This window comes from Sebastes fasciatus, chromosome 12 (assembly GCF_043250625.1).
Source record: "Sebastes fasciatus isolate fSebFas1 chromosome 12, fSebFas1.pri, whole genome shotgun sequence".
Classification (NCBI taxonomy): domain Eukaryota; kingdom Metazoa; phylum Chordata; class Actinopteri; order Perciformes; family Sebastidae; genus Sebastes; species Sebastes fasciatus.
In genome coordinates, this window is record NC_133806.1 from 7,662,680 (window position 1) to 7,678,478 (window position 15,799).

A 15,799-nucleotide genomic window follows, 5' to 3' on the forward strand; every position below is an offset into this window, starting at 1 on the left:
CCCTTGAATCAATTGCAAAAGCACTGCATAGACATAGATTGTTTAAAGTAATATTTAAAAGATTTGCATAGATTATCAATCGTAATAAAAAATTTGCCACTTCCCGAAAATTAATATAGAATGAATTAGGCTGCGATAGTACTCGCTTTATTGCATTTGGGCATGAGTGTGTGTGCGTGTGTGTGTTAATGTCAAGGACAGGAAATTAAGGCAGTGTTTGAAGCCAATGTATTTGTCATGTCTCACCCAACGATGTATCATTACCGCAGAGCAGGTAACTGCTATGAACCAAACTGCTGCGTCTCAGAGAGCGCCGGGGACGGTTTTAATAGTGTGGCGTGTTCTGTATACACGCAGCCGTGAGCCCTGCTCAGCTACTTCCTGCTGATCAAACACACATCTGCCATCAGGAATATTAAACGTGCGAGTCCACGTTTACTCAACACTGTGGCTCCGTGGCTGCACAGTCAAATCAAAGTCTGTTAAGGCTGCAAATATGAGATTCAATACATCATGAAACTGAGCTGTGTCATTTGTCACACACACACACACACACTCTGACTGTAATTTCTGTATCAGTATATTAACAACGGGAATGTAGGCTCCTCAAAAACCATTTCTCCTCATGATGTCCGAAAGAATGTCGGCAGCCCAAAATAAAAAATCCAGAGTAAGGATGAAAGGGGCTCCAAGACGAACCAAAAAAAAAAAAAGATAAAACAGTTGCATAGAGTATAAAGACGACAGCTCACTCCTTCGCCATTGTGTCAGCTGACACATGGAGCTGTCCAATCGCAGTGCAGTATTATTCACTGCTGCCGTGGGTCTCACATTCACGTGTCTTTGAGTCCTAGCAACTATTAACAAAACAGAAATCGAACAAAACGTGGGCTACAACTCATCAAATGAGACCTATACAATCAGTCAAGCCTATGTTAGTTGAACACACATTATATTGCTTCATGTCTATTGTTTATATATAACAATGATAATTACAAAAATGAACGCCACACCCCTCACGAGTCACAACAATTATGAAGCAGTTCGTCCACGCCGTCTGTCTGAGCGTTGTTTCCCCCCACAGTCACAGTCCACCGTGATGTTTGCTCAGCTAAAACAGGCGTTCACGACCGGTCCCGCTCGGGTCAAATAATGCATCACACAGCAGCAATCAAAGAGGCACAAACAGCGCGGCGATGTTCCAAAGTCACGGCAGGAGTCACGTGCAGACATCATCGGTCGTCGTCCTTGTCTAGTCAGTGGCTGAAAGGAGGAGTCCTGCTATCCCTCCATTGTGTGCCGCTCTAGCCATTCGGGATCCCCCCTCTGCACCGACAACATTCACCTGTGAAGACAAAAGATGACATTAAGATGCGGCTTCGACTCCTCCGAGTGAGTCTAAACACACCAATCATGTGAATGTCAAAACAATTATTTGAGACAGTGGACTGTGAATGGCGATCTAGGTGTTATCAAAAGAAGGCTTGTTCTTTTAAACATGAGAAATAAGTTACGGGGGCATTCCTCGTGTGCCCTAAATCTGGCCGAGGTAAGCGCAGCTGAAGGGATTGGGGCTGAAGTTGAAAGGCCTTAACGGGGGAGCCTGGTACGCTACGAGCTGCTAATACAAAGAGGAAGCATGTGACACACCCTAAGCTAGGCTGAGTTGGACTTCAGAAGGCAATCAAACCCCCTTTTTTTTTTGTTACATTTTCAAGCAGCTCAGACAAGCAACTTAAAATATTACAGCGGGTCACCGAGTGCAGAGTGAACCGATAACGCGGCCGTCCAGCTTACGGCGGCAGAAATCAACAACCATCGTGCTAATTAGCATCGCCTGAGCTATTAGCAAGCATCATGTTAGAGTTGGCATTTAGCACTCCGCCGTCGTTCAGAGCGGGTGCACTCGACCAGGGAGTAAGGCGGGGGGGGAGGGAGGGAGTGGCTAGCAGCGGAGGGTGGTGGTATAAAAGGCAGTTTCGGGTATTGGTGTCGCTTTGAGTTATTGGCATCATGGTCTTGTTTTGTTGAGAGGACTACAGTGAATAAGCTTGTTAATGGTAAATTTACAGCCCCAGCATGTGGCCTAATAAAACCAGGGGATAGAGGGGATGATGAGAATGATTGCGATTTTGTGTGCGTGTGTTCAGGAGTGTGTGTGTGTGTGATAGGGATGAGGAGGGGGGTGGGGGTGGTTAGAGAAAGGGAGAGAGAAAAGTGGAAGGCGCCGGTAATTAAGAGTCTAAAAGAGTGTGAGAGAGGCGCACACCGCTCAAAGCAAACTTTGAGCTCTGGATTCCTCACTTTTTATTTATGCACCCCGACTCAAACCCCCACCCTCCCATCCCTCTTCACTCTCTCCCTCGCTCTTTACTTGTCTCCCCCTGCTGAATGAATAGCTATCACAGTGCTACGGTGTCCCATCTAGCAACACCACCCCCCCGCCCTTTCTCTACACCCCCCCCCCTCCAGCACGGCTCTGAATAGGGAGCCGAATTGAGCAAACAGTCAGGCTGTCAGCTCAATAGGAGGTCTGGCCGTGAACTTGAAGTCCTTCCCAGGCCCCCAGCCTCACATTAGGGTGGGAGTGGTGGTGGTGGTGGTGGTGGTGGTGGTTGGGGAGACAAGAGGGAGGAGGGGATGGTGGGGGGGTTGCAGCCAGACTTTTGGGGGGCCCCTACGTGCCAGTGTTGGGGGGGACCCCTGCCACAGAGGTTCCCAAGGCTGGTGCTCTCTCTGGAGCAATGGGGGCAGGGTGCCCCAGCTGCCTGCTAACCCTCCCCTCCTTCTGCAGCACTCAGTCTGGGCAGGAGGGGTGCTGACGATGGGGTTTGTGCAGACGGGACAGTGTCTGCTCCCCTGCCAAAGCTCCTCTCACACGGAGACACACACACACACACACACACACACACACACACACACACACACACAAATACACAGATCCAGACACAAGCTGCCGGCCGTGCCCACCCCCTCACCTCGACTGGCTCCCAGCCCTCCCAGGCTTCTCATCATCTCATTAGCCAACGCCAGCCACTCCACTGTCTACTGTTTGCATTGTTTTGGGCTCTGCATAATTTACACAGTAAATTGAGAGCGGCCCTGGCCCCCTTCGCTCAATCTACCACCTGTTTATGGAGGCCTGGCCGTGATTAGGGCGCTTTGGGTTTGACACAGTTACCACAGCACTTCTCAGGAAAGCCAAGCGACGCCTCCGCTTTTTAAAGGCTGCATCGTCAAAAATACAAATGCAGAAAGCTTGGCATGACCTAATTAGAGAACTGGAATCACTTGAGGTTTAGTCTAAATATTGGAAAGGAAAGTTGAAATTTAAGGAGAAAGATTTCAGTGAAATTAAACACTTTTTAGGGATTTTCCAATCTGACATTCTCTTATAACCTGAAAACGTCACCTTGGACCTTTAATGATGAGATGCTTTCCTGTGTTTAGCAACAGTCCTCTCTCACCTTGACCCATCAGAGAGTAGTTGCAGTCTCTCTGTTAACCCTAATGGACTGGCACCCTTCTGTAAGTTAGCATTAGCATTGTCTCTCTGACCTCCACACCACAGACACAAACAAAGGGAGGTCTCTCTGTTGCCAGGACAATGGCGTGCATTGTTTACCGGCTGCCTTACCTAATCAAGCCCAGCCAATGCTAATTGGTGTTTTGGTTTAAGCGGTTTTCAAAGTTTGGAGCTCCCCGGTTGGAATAATGCTGCACTATAACGAGCTCGCTCAGGGAGAACAATACTCGACTTGTCTGAGCACCGACTGCCCTCCAACACTCGCCACTCGCACAAAGAGAGGCTTTCCAGTACTGAGACTCTGCCTATCAAGGTCCCACTTTCTCACTTCTCCACCATCTCTTCTATTATTTCTCTCTCTCTCTCCTGTCTCTCTCCTGCTTTGTATTGGTTTTGTTATATGCTGCAGTGTCCCTGTATGAGAATGTGAATAGAGGTTCATGGATATCATCACTTTCCACTCGACAGATGTGCCCACCTTGACATTTCTTCTGACCTCATTCAAGGAGTTGAAGAAAAACAGAAGAGGTTTTTTATAACTAATCTAAAAGTCATAACTCTTCTACAGCAGACTGCAAAAAAAAACATAATTTAAAAACTACCACATTGTTTTATGTCTGTGGCCAAAATATAGAGAACAACTATATGGAGTTATGAATTGTGCCTCTGTTATTGTCCAGAAGGCACGGCTCGCATCGTATCTCCAAAATGGCAGCCGCCGCCATGTCGGGGCACACATGTGAGGATGGCATGAGAATTCCCAAACGGGAAAGAAAACATGGCGCTTCAGAGGACAGATGCCCACTGAAAGCCTCCTGAGAGAGGCATTGAGAGCAGAGTGATTTAATGTGAACACACATAACAAAACACGCTCCGCCCACATCAACTCACCCTCCCCTCCACCCATCAGTGCATCTCGTGAATCGTGCAATTAACAAACATATCCGAGGTGATTAAAACGGAGGCTATTGCCCGCCGGAGACGGGGGGAGCGAGGGTACGGGGAGGTGGAAGAGGAGAGGATGGAGAGTCGGGATGGCGCCGGTGGAAAGATGCAGCATGGCGGGCGCAGTGGGGTTTGGTGTGTTACCTGCACTGACTGGTCTTCCCACTTCCATTTCATGCCAGCGTTGCTCTAAGATGGTGGCGCGGGCTGCGTCTCGCTGTACAGGAAAAAGGGGCAGTCTGCTGAGGATGGAGCGGAGGAGGAAGGGAGGAGGAGGAGGAGGGAAGAGGCGATGCAGAGGAGGGCGAGGAGAGAGGGAGGGCAGAATCAACAGCAACCCCTCCTCCTCCTTCTTCTCTGTTTTTCAGTCTCCTTTTGCCAGCTTTCCTTCAGTGGTGTGGTGGTGGTGGTCGCCTGCACAGAAAACAGGGAAAGGGAAAATCAGAGGGCAAGAGGGAAAATTTTAAGAATGTGGTTTATCCATCAAAACGCACATGTATAGTTCACGGGAGCATACGAATGCAAGCCATGCACACACACGAATGCATGTATACACACACACGCATGCACACACACGCACACCTTTTCATGTCTGTTCTCATGGTACAGTCTGCCCCTGAGCATGCAAATGACTTTCATTATGCAAATGCATGCAAATCAGATCCAACCATCTGAGAATCAAGGGTGGGAAAGAAAAAAAAAAAAACTCGACACAGAGATTGAATGAAAGAATGAAAGAGAAAAAGGGACAAGAGAAAAATCCTTTTGAGTGGCAGGAGGCGGTAAGTTAGGTAAATGCTCTCTGGAAAACAACGGCAGCCCAATCGGACAAACACGATTACCTTTCTTTTATTGTGTCTACGACTTAATTTTTTAAAATTTAATTTGCTGCGTTTGTGTCATTTTACAGGATACCAGCTTTCTTTTATTTTTTTGATGCCTCTGCCTTTTTGTAGCACAGGCTTCCCGAATGTAAACACTACGTTACTTGAATTCAAGGACACTGGTGATGCTCTACCTTCCTGTCACCACGTTCTTTGCATCTGACAAGCGTTGGTGGAAATAATGCAGCATTTTCAGCATCGGTAGAATTGTAAACAGCTGTTCGGCACTGTCGACACTCACCAGTTAAGCTAACTTGAATCTGACGTAGCTCCGGTGAATCCTACTGTGGTGTTTTTGTGCATTTCATAGCTAACAGCTGACTCAAAGCCTGTGCTCTCAATTCAAATCGTCTCTGACTGCAGCCATTCTCATCATAGGATGCTCTGTATTTGTATGTGCATCAGTGCAAAAAACAATAAGCAGTACTTGCTTAAAGCACGTCATTAGGTGGCTAAATGCTATTAGCACTAACACAGACCGACCACTGTGGATATCAGATGAAAAGGGACATTTTTAATTGCTTGAAATCAGCGTCTGTCTTTCCTTCCCTCAATTACTCACACCTGCATGCAAACCTGCGAGTCTAAAACCAAAGTAGCACAATGTAGCCAGCTTGCTAAGTTCAATATTCACTAGCAGGTGGAGTCTATATCTCGCAGGTTTAGCCGCATAGTTCGTGAACCCTGCTATTCAAAGAAATCAACAAAGAAAGCTGACTAATCGGTGAACAGAGCGCGCTGTCTGATTTTGCTAATACTCTGAGCCCAGCAGAAAGGATCCTCCATTAGCCAGCAGAGGAGGGAGCCAGCTTTTGTCTCTGGGCGTCAGTAGGGGAAGGCTACGTCTGAAATTGGAATAAGGTGGTAAAAACAGGGGTGACTTGGAGTGTGAGAGAGTTTGGGTGAGTAAGCGGGGAGGGGACGGACTACAGGGGTGGGGTACCGCTGAATGGTGGCAAACCTCTCCTAATTGGCACTTGACATTTTTTTGCCATTGGCACTGGAGTGGGCCAGCTTTCAAGCCCTCTCCGGGTCCTTGTTGGAAAAGTGCCTTATGCAAATATGGCGAATGGGCTCTATTGTGAAGCCTCTGATATTAACAGCTCACGCAACAATGAAATTGTGTGCTTACTCTGGACTCGTAGGTGTGTGAGAGAGAGCTAGACAATGGCAGCGGGAGCAGCTTCAGTCTGAACAGACCCTTCATCGGATGCTTTGCCAAGTCATTTCACCAGAATGGGCTTTTTCTGAGGACCGAGGCTCTCGGTAAAAGCTTTATTAACGACTGAAACAAACAAATGCATCCACTGTTTTGCTCTGGCTCTGAGAGTGTCTGTTTATACTGCTGCTGAATGGCTCGATTTATTGTGGTTGAAAAATACTGAAGGTATGGATAGAAAAGGCTTCACTCATTCTCTTTTGAAAGACATTTCCCCTCTTAAAACATCACTGTCTCACTTCTAAATGTGAAAATGTATTCATGCTTCAGCGCTGTGCCGCACTCCCTCTGATATTTCTTTCTTCCTCTGTGTGCCCACGTTGTTTACCCTTAACTCGCTCCCTTGGGTGAGCACAGCTCGAGATCTAAAGATATCTGCAGAATCCCTTTGGAGAAAACTTGGCAAATCACTGGAGAAATGTTGCAAAACTGAGCTACGTTTTCAAAAGCAGTAAAAATGATAAGAGGCCAGTGCTAGACAGCTAAGCCAAACACACTCTCGACTAAAACTTCTAAGTCGACAAGGTCTGAAGCGTTCTTGTCGTCTGAGAACACAAAGCAAATTTCATCTTTATCTCCACACAACTCAAAACCAACAGGGAGGCAACGGGTCAGACAACAGCAGTCACCCCCCGTGTGGTCCGAACACAGTCAAAGTACACCTGTTACTGCTAAGTTGCCAAACTTAATCTCCTTTGTCTGGGGCAGCCCATTGACTTTTGCAACTGCTTAAGATACATTCATTTCTCTGTGAGCGTATGGGGGGTGGAGGGAATTCCAATGTTGTAGAAAATAACTGGGTCTGGCCTTCTGCTCCGGCCCAACAGCGAAGCCATTTTCCAAACCCTGTTGGTGTGTTCCGTCGAGAGAAAGAGAGGCAGAGAAAAGGGGGCAAGAATCACTGGGTCTTATTCAGAAAACTGTCTGGCTGCTCGGACCCGGCAGGGGTGAAAGGGAGGCAAAGGGGCGCATTGTCCCTCAGTGACAAGTGGACTAGCTCTATTGACTGTAAAGTCTACTGGTGGGGGGGCAAGTAGGACCTGACCACAATGGCTGTTTTTCTATTTGACACTTGGAGTCTAAATCTGCTTGCCTAGTGCATGAATGCTAAGACAAACCCACCACCCTCCTCCTCCTCTTCGTTCCTCTCCCTGCCTTCTTTCCTTCTCCACCCGTTCTCTTCGCGCTCTCTTTCTATTTCAGACACTGCCATGGGACACAGGAAAAGAGAGAGCAAAGGCCCTAAGGTGTTTTTTAGGAACTCTCCAATCTCCGTGCCATTTTCACGGAGGCAGAAGCTAAGACAGTCTCTGCTCCGGGGTCCCCAGTGTGAAGTGCTAGTGATATAACTGTGCCACACACAGAGCCTGTACAAAGCATTTGCACCATGACATGCGTCTCCCAGGGCACTGCTTAGGGTATAAACACAATCTGTCCAAGACTTCGGTTCCCATTTAGCTGCAACACTGTAACTGACACAAAAAGGAAGCACAAGGAGGCAACTTATCTTTACACTGCTCAAAATGTGCCCACCTCGTACCGGTTAAATGTTAAATTTGTAAATGCACCTGCACAGACATGCAAGTGCTCGGATATTAAGTCGGGCACAATCATTAATCTATCATTTACAGTAACAGATCAAAGCCATGTCACACTCACAAGTCTGTGCTGTAATAAAAACAGGTCGGCAGCAGCACAATAGAGAAGGAACCAGGTACTACTTTCCCATCCAAGAAGGTGACATCTCCGGCTGTCACTTCCTGTCAAGGCCCTCGTTCCTCTCTCTGACTAGCTGAGCCCAGAGCTCAAATGTCACACTCAGCACCTGCAATGCAGCAGGCAGGCAGGCACAACTGCAGGGCTTGAAGAGATTGACATTGTGAGGTGAGGTTGCCACACACGCTTTTAGGAATTCCACTCTGGCCCTGCACAACTGTTTAGAATTTGTACCATGTCAAGCTGAATACATCCAAACTCCAGGGTGATGTTTTAGCTGAGCCATGTTGAGACAGCAAACCGCCATGTGGAATATGTATTACAATTGGAGTTCACTGCTAGCCTTGTAGCTCCAAAGCCTTGAGACCTTGGGAACAATCCTTAGCGGCCTCTCGCAGCAGGAGCGACCCTCTAGCTTTGATGGGCAGAAAAGAAATCACACCTTCAATCAGCCATCAGAGGCCTTGAGGTTGGAGATCTGATTGACCAATTACTCCACACCATGAGCCCCGGCAAAGAACCTTAAGGCTGAGATTGTTCTCCTCGCGCTCATGGATCTCGTCACTGGGGGCACTTTCTGCTTGATTGCCCCTGGACCACTCCCCCCTCGGAGCCTTGCGCGCACACAGCAGCAGCATTAGCGAGATCCCATCAGGCCTTTCCACATGGTAGCCCCTCATGCAATGGAGGCTTTGCCACGGCCCATTCACAACCAAGCCAACTGTCACGTCAAATCAAACAACGGCCAGGACCCCAAATCAAACATCTTTTCATGCAAAAGAGAGAAAGGAGTAGGTGGGAAGGAGGAAAAAAATCAACAACGGCTAACTTAACAAAACTGGCCTCAAACAAATTCTTGTCTGTTCGCTTAGGTGCCGGCGGGGAGTTGGGAGCCCGGATTAACTCGGAGGGAGCATTCTTAACTCATACAATCCCGTCCAAGTCGGAACATATGTATAATTCATAGCACCGTATGCAGCTCCTATGATATAAAAGCCCCACATTCTTCTCATATTGCATGTTCTCTTGATGCCAAAGATGCAACCAGCAAAGCTGAAATTCATCGAGTTAAGTGAATAAAGAATTTACCAAACTGGCTAGCAAACTGATTAGTTAACAGCGACTTGTTAAACGACTTGTCAAAGTGCACCCGGCTTTGGTGAATCAGTGTGGGTCTTTTTCAGCAAGCCCGTCACTCCTGGCCATGTGATACTATGGTTAAGCCCCTGCATGCAGCCCCACACACAGGGATCATGGGGCTTATTAGATTAAAAGTGATCCTGTTGCACCACCGTACTGCTATGGATCACTGCCACTGGCTGCATGGAGCTGTACGCATTATGCACGGCAATGTCCCATTTATTTTTACATGCCTACCAACCATATTCTGTATTTCTAAATGTTGATGGATCGGAAACAACAGCTATAGACAGAGCCTTACGGTAAAGTTAGGTTCATGCACCCTACCTTTTGCTGCATTCAGCGCCCATCCCCTTTTACATGACGTCCATCTTCTTCTCTCGTGTTGCAGTTCTTGTGGCAGAGTTGGTGCTTTTTTTGGAGGGAGGCGCGTTTGGGGTCTTGATGCCTTTTCAGGAGTGTAATGGGATTCTTGTTACTTTCGGTTATCTAGCTTTATGAAGAATGTACATCACTCATACAGCTAGATAACCAAAGATAACAACCAACCCCTAAGGCTACCCATCCTCTCAAGCTGCAGGCGAAGTGACATGGCCCGAGTTCTGACCTGTAAGCAAAAGAGAAAGTTGTTGATAATCACATGATTACATGTCTACATCTCTTTCATTTTACATGATTTGAATCATCACAGACTAACTTGGAAAGGCGTAAAAAATAATGTCAAAAATGAGCAAAGAAAAACCCAGCAGTGGACGCCAACTCTGAACAAGATGTTACTCTTCTGGCTTGGGGCCTTTTTTCCCTCACCCAACCTACAGCGGCCCTTAAATGTCCTGACCCTTAGTTTTGTGACGTCACCAAGTGGCCCCTCGGCCCGCCTCAAACCGCCTCGGCCAATTGGAAACCTCCCTTTGTTCACAGAAAGCTTTGATTGGTCCGCAAGTAATGCCTCTATATCAAAAACTCCCCAAAGTCAAACAATCAGTGAGAGGCACCAATAAAAAAAAATGTACGCAAGTCGTCGAACCAGTCCAAACCGGCTATGGCGCCAACCCTCCCTTCTCCGGCCCAGCGCCCATCCCTATGGCGCATCCGCCTCACCCGCTGACTGGCTCCATAGGAGGGTGATGGCTTCAAACACCGCCCCCCGCCACGGCCCAAATGCATTTTTAAATTAAAAGATCCTGGCTGTTTGACTACAAAAGAAACTGGTTTGTCTTCATTTACATTATCTGATGCCAAAGCTGTTGGACTGCGCTCGAGGTTGGCGTCAAAGCAAGATAGAGGGGTTTAAGACGTACGTACATGCATTACATATACACCGACGGTGATGTAATACAAATACACACACCCCTCAGAGATATTGGAGCACAAAGCACATGTCATGGACATATCCTTTCACACCCAAATATATCCACAAAAACACGGAAAAAATTAAGCGAAACGCACGCGAAACACTTAGTCACATGTACGGGTATAGACAATGCTGTAGCACACTCCTCGCTCACGCTGTGGTGGCACATGGCACAAGGCCCCTTCTAATTAAAGCTGCTCTGTGTGCCCAGATCCCTGTTGTGGCAGGCTCCTCCCCCACCAACACCACAGCCAAGTAAAGCTCTACTGACTGAGAGCAGAGAGAGATGGAGAGATACTGAAGGAGAATGAGAGAGAGGGGGGCGAGGCACAGAATATTCTCGCCCTCTATCACACTCAAACCTCAACACTCGAACTACACGACTTGACTGGCAACATGCAGGCGTTAGCAGAGACGGCTACATCCCTGTTAGCAAACAACAGATCCCACTGGCATTGTTCTCCCTTCAGGTTACACTAAGCACCTGCTCTTTTTTTTTTCTTCTATTCTCTGAATCTATGTCAATTTAAAATAAAAAAAAAGGTGTTTTGTTGCTGTTCAGAAGGCTGTCACCTTAACACGGATCTTCGTCAAGGTGCTTTGTTTCAATACACAAGGACAAAGTGAGGCCCTTCGAGAGCAGAAACATGCCTCGACTCCCAGAATGCTACTGGACTGGATCACACACACACACACACACACGAAAGCTATGTAGCTTGTATGAGCACATGTTTAGATGCATAATTGCAGACAATATCGGATATGAACCCGGGCTTACAAATGCACACACACACAGATATGTGCAATCACACACACACACACACACACACACATACTACATCATAAACGTAAAAAAAATATGAACATGTTTCCCTCATAAATAGCTTTATCAGAAGGGCCAGTAGTTCAGATAATTCTTTTTTTTTTGCAAAATACAAAATATTAAAAGTAAAAAAAATAATAATGACCCTAATTACATGATGGCTTCAGTATTATTATTTCACAGTATGTTAATGTACATTAATAAGCTGCAACATGTTGAAAAATTCAATTAATTTATATTTGAAAATCTTTAAAAAATGTTTTAATTTACTATTAACTATTTAAAAAAAAAAACATAATTCCCTTTGGTGTTTAAAGTAATTCATCACTATATCATGCTGCATGGGAATGATGCAATATTAACATTAAGGATTTTTAATCGCTGCAGACTATGCTGTGAGCTTTATGACTCGTTTTTAGATCAGATATATTTTCACGATTTCCAAGCTGGATAAAGAGAAAGATAATTACATGCAGATTGCACTTATTTCCCCATTATCATTAATGGTCCTTTCATTAACACTGGCTTATTCGTGACCGTGCTGCTGTTATATCATTCTAATAAATTGATACAATTTTAATATTTGTCTTCTGGGTTTAAAACCTCACAATATTCAATATATTTTCACCCGAGGAATTACTCTCACGCTGTGAGCTCCTCTGCAAAAAAGTTTAAACCAAAAGACCCCCACAGTGTTGCACTCGCAGCGGCCTCTTCTCTTTGACTCACCTGAGCCCAGATAAAAAAAAAAATCCAAACATAGCATTCAAAGCATCAGTCGAGTTGCAGGTTCTTTCTCTCCACCGTTTAAACAAACCTCATCAGACTGCTGTGCTATTGGACAAGACGCGCATGACGTCAACAAATCCAGCGCCTCTAATTTGAAATAATTAATGGGAAGGTGCAGAATTAGCAAGAAATTGATTCCTTATATATAACGTCGCATTGGTTTATCATCGGATTTAAAACCACGTGGTAAAAAACGTTTCATTTCACGCCATTTTTTTATCACACAGGTAGAATTCATCAGCTTGAATTGCTGCATTTTGAGGCAACAAAGGCAATTACGCACGAGTTTTACGCACCACCTGAGTATTTTACGCACACTTCAAAGCGATATTTAAAGGTGGATGTGTGTATTTCTGACAATTAACCAGAATGGAAGAGGCACAGTGAGGTGACTGAGGAGGCCTGTTGGCACACACACACACACACACACACACACGTTAAGTGTTCACAGCCACACTGTAGTGCTTGAAGCTGATTAACTGAAAATGACGTTTTGCAGAAAGAACATTCTCCAAACGTCCTGTATGTAATAAAACAAAAGCTACTGGACATCACTGATAGTGTATGAATTTTAAAAAATAATGGCAAAATGTTTGGCAGTAGAGTCTGTTTTCATCATATTTGTGTTTAAATCTTTAGAAAACATGTTTTTACATATAATAAACTCTACTCTACCTTAAAATCATACAACTTTACTGTTGCTTCACTCTGACTATATACCATCATATATAGTGATTATTTCTTAAAATATAAAATATATTATTTCCACAAACTTTCCAAAATATCCAATACTGTGTGTGTGATGTGAGTGACAGTGAGGGCTGGTAGCCCATATTACCTACAGTAAGCCACGTGTTGTGAGGCCGCTGAATGTCTCTCCAGGGATCCCTGTAAAAAAAAGAGACGATCATTTTATTCTTCAAATGGACTAAACGGCGCAGAGGAGCCAAATTGCCCCATTTTAACATTTTAACATACTACAGCCTCCGTTCAAACAGCAAAGACAATCAGCAAACTGCTTTTTTTAAGGAAAAGTGTTTTTTTTAAGGACAGTGATGATGGGCGTAAAAAAGGTGCAGACCTCAGCCGCATATATTCTTACTGCACATGGATAACGTCGAGGATTGTCACATATAACATAATGCAAAACCGTCCGTCTTTGTGCAGCATAAAGGAATATGGTGTTGCAAAATGATCACTCTAAAATACACTGCAATGGCACACACACAACTTTGGCTCCGTATGTGTGAGTGTGTTCTGATGTTGTGCTGCTAGTTCAATAAATAAATAGACAGTAAATTGTCTAACTTCAATTAAAAAAATTAAACTCCAAATTGTAATATTGCCTTAACATTTTTTTTTGCAGATTTCATTTTCCAGATTCTCCCTCCTCTTCTCCACCTCATGCATTGACCCCTGCGTGCATACACATTAATTCTCTCATGTTCATCATGTGAAACGTTGCATAATCCCTTTTTTTTTTTAGCTTCCAACCCCCCCCTCAAAGCTCCTCAGTCACAGGCCTCGTACATACTCGGTGCACACACGTGTTGTGGACTGGATATTTGGCCTTGTGATCCCTTTATCCCTCCAGCTATGGGTGTGAACGCCACCACTTTGTTTTATTACGCATGCATATGCAGGCCTGTCTGCTGGTAATCCTCATATATGAGCACGATGGACACACACAGTCCTGCATGCAAGGGCTTAATTCGGACAACAAAAAAGAGACCGAAAAAGAGAGTTTTCTCTTTTTTTTGTCCGCATGCAGACCCTGATCGTGTCATATTGGGTGGCTTGTTGGTGCCATATGTTGCCTGACTCTCCAGGAGCTGGAGGAGTGACCCTGCTAAGTGCCTGGAGGTGTTGTATGTATGGGAAATGAAATCAGGGTGTCTGGAAGCGCCTTTTTTTGGCCTTTGTGGCTCCCTGTGAATGGTGCATATGAAATCCTGTGCACACAATGCGTCATTGAGGCTGTTCTCCCTCTCAAAGCAGAGCCAAAAAAACACGTCTGATTACAAGTTGCATACATTTCATCATCTTTAACCAGAGAGTGCAGGTTTTGTTTCTGCATCTTGTGACCTTTCACTGGGCCTGCATGGGCACTATCCCATACTCCATGTGAGGAATGCATGAATGAATTTGAGTTATATTATATCTCTAAAAGCATCCCATGCAGTTTTGAAAAGTAGAACATGAAATAAAAGACAAAATGTGCATATTGTGTGCTGTAGCAGAATGTTTCCACCTCATATGCTGCCAACATGCAGCTGCCATTCTGAATGAAAAACACCTCCTCCTGCTTTTACACTCATCAGAGCATCAAGACAGAAAATAAGAATAAGAATTGAGATCTGATGAACCTGCTGCTCAAACACTCATCGCCCATATTCGCCTGCAGGTTGCCACATCCAGACTACACATCCTACTCCGTTATGTGTGTGCAGCTTGGCGACGTTTGGATGCAAAACGCGATTTCCTCCGGGTTTTTCTCAGCCGATATTCCTACACCTGACCTTCTCATTCAATGCAAAACCCTTTTGAAGGAAAAACACAGTTTATACTTCATATACTCACGCCGTGCATCGTCGTCTGCGAGTCGCTGCTGCTGCAGAGGTCCGCTCTCCAAAAAGAGAAGAGAAGAGAAGAGAAGCTCGCAGCTCTGGAGATGGAGAGCGACTGAGCATCCTGGAGGCTGGACCGCTCACTCTTCATGGCTGCGGCTGGTCGTGACGTCTCTCTGGCTCCATCCATTCAGCTTCCCTCGGACGGGTTTTCCCCCCTGTTTTATTATCAGCCCCATTATTTCCCGCGGAGGTTGGATCTCTCCTCCAAACCCCCACCCTCCTCCACCACCCCTTCTGCTGCCATCGCACTCTCCATCCCTCGCATCAGATGTAATATGAACTTAAAACATGCCTGCTATAAAAACATATACTGCCACCAAGACCCTCCCCTTTATGACACGATGCAGGTCTGTGTTTTGTCTCCACCCTCTGAAAAATGAAAGCAGACGTGGTTGGTGAATAAGCATGCATGCTCAAGTTCTCTGGATCACAATCCTGGAATATCCCTATAATAATCCCAACAATAATCTAAATACATGTTGCATTTCTTTTTAGATGGATTTTATATTTAAGAATAAACCAAACATATTTATGAAAATACTGGCATCCACCCTCATATAGCATCAAATCTGATGGCCAGATTCCATAATTAATTCCTTAATTACGCACAAATGGGCACCATAAAGTGCCTCCACACATGCAGCATCCTCTCTGCTGCCTCCATGGTGGTGAATAAGCATGCATGATCAAGTTCTCTGGATCACAATCCTGGCAACTAATAATCTTTTCTTTTTTTTATTGTGTTATAAAGTGATTACAAAACAAGTGAAGAT

The 15,799-nt window shown here is 45.4% G+C and overlaps 1 long non-coding RNA gene across 2 annotated transcripts; it reads right to left on the reverse strand.

The window, feature by feature from the left end:
* Window positions 1–541: 541 nt before the first annotated feature.
* On the reverse strand, window positions 542–15,298 carry LOC141778579 (uncharacterized). Of its 2 annotated transcripts, none has more exons than XR_012596103.1 (5): window positions 14,977–15,298; window positions 13,239–13,284; window positions 9,758–10,037; window positions 4,616–4,885; window positions 542–1,345 (listed from the first exon to the last, which is right to left on the reverse strand). It is a non-coding gene; the product is annotated as an uncharacterized LOC141778579 (long non-coding RNA). The 2 variants fall into 2 exon arrangements; XR_012596104.1 differs by having other exon boundaries at window positions 13,235–13,284; window positions 14,977–15,188.
* Window positions 15,299–15,799: the final 501 nt, after the last annotated feature.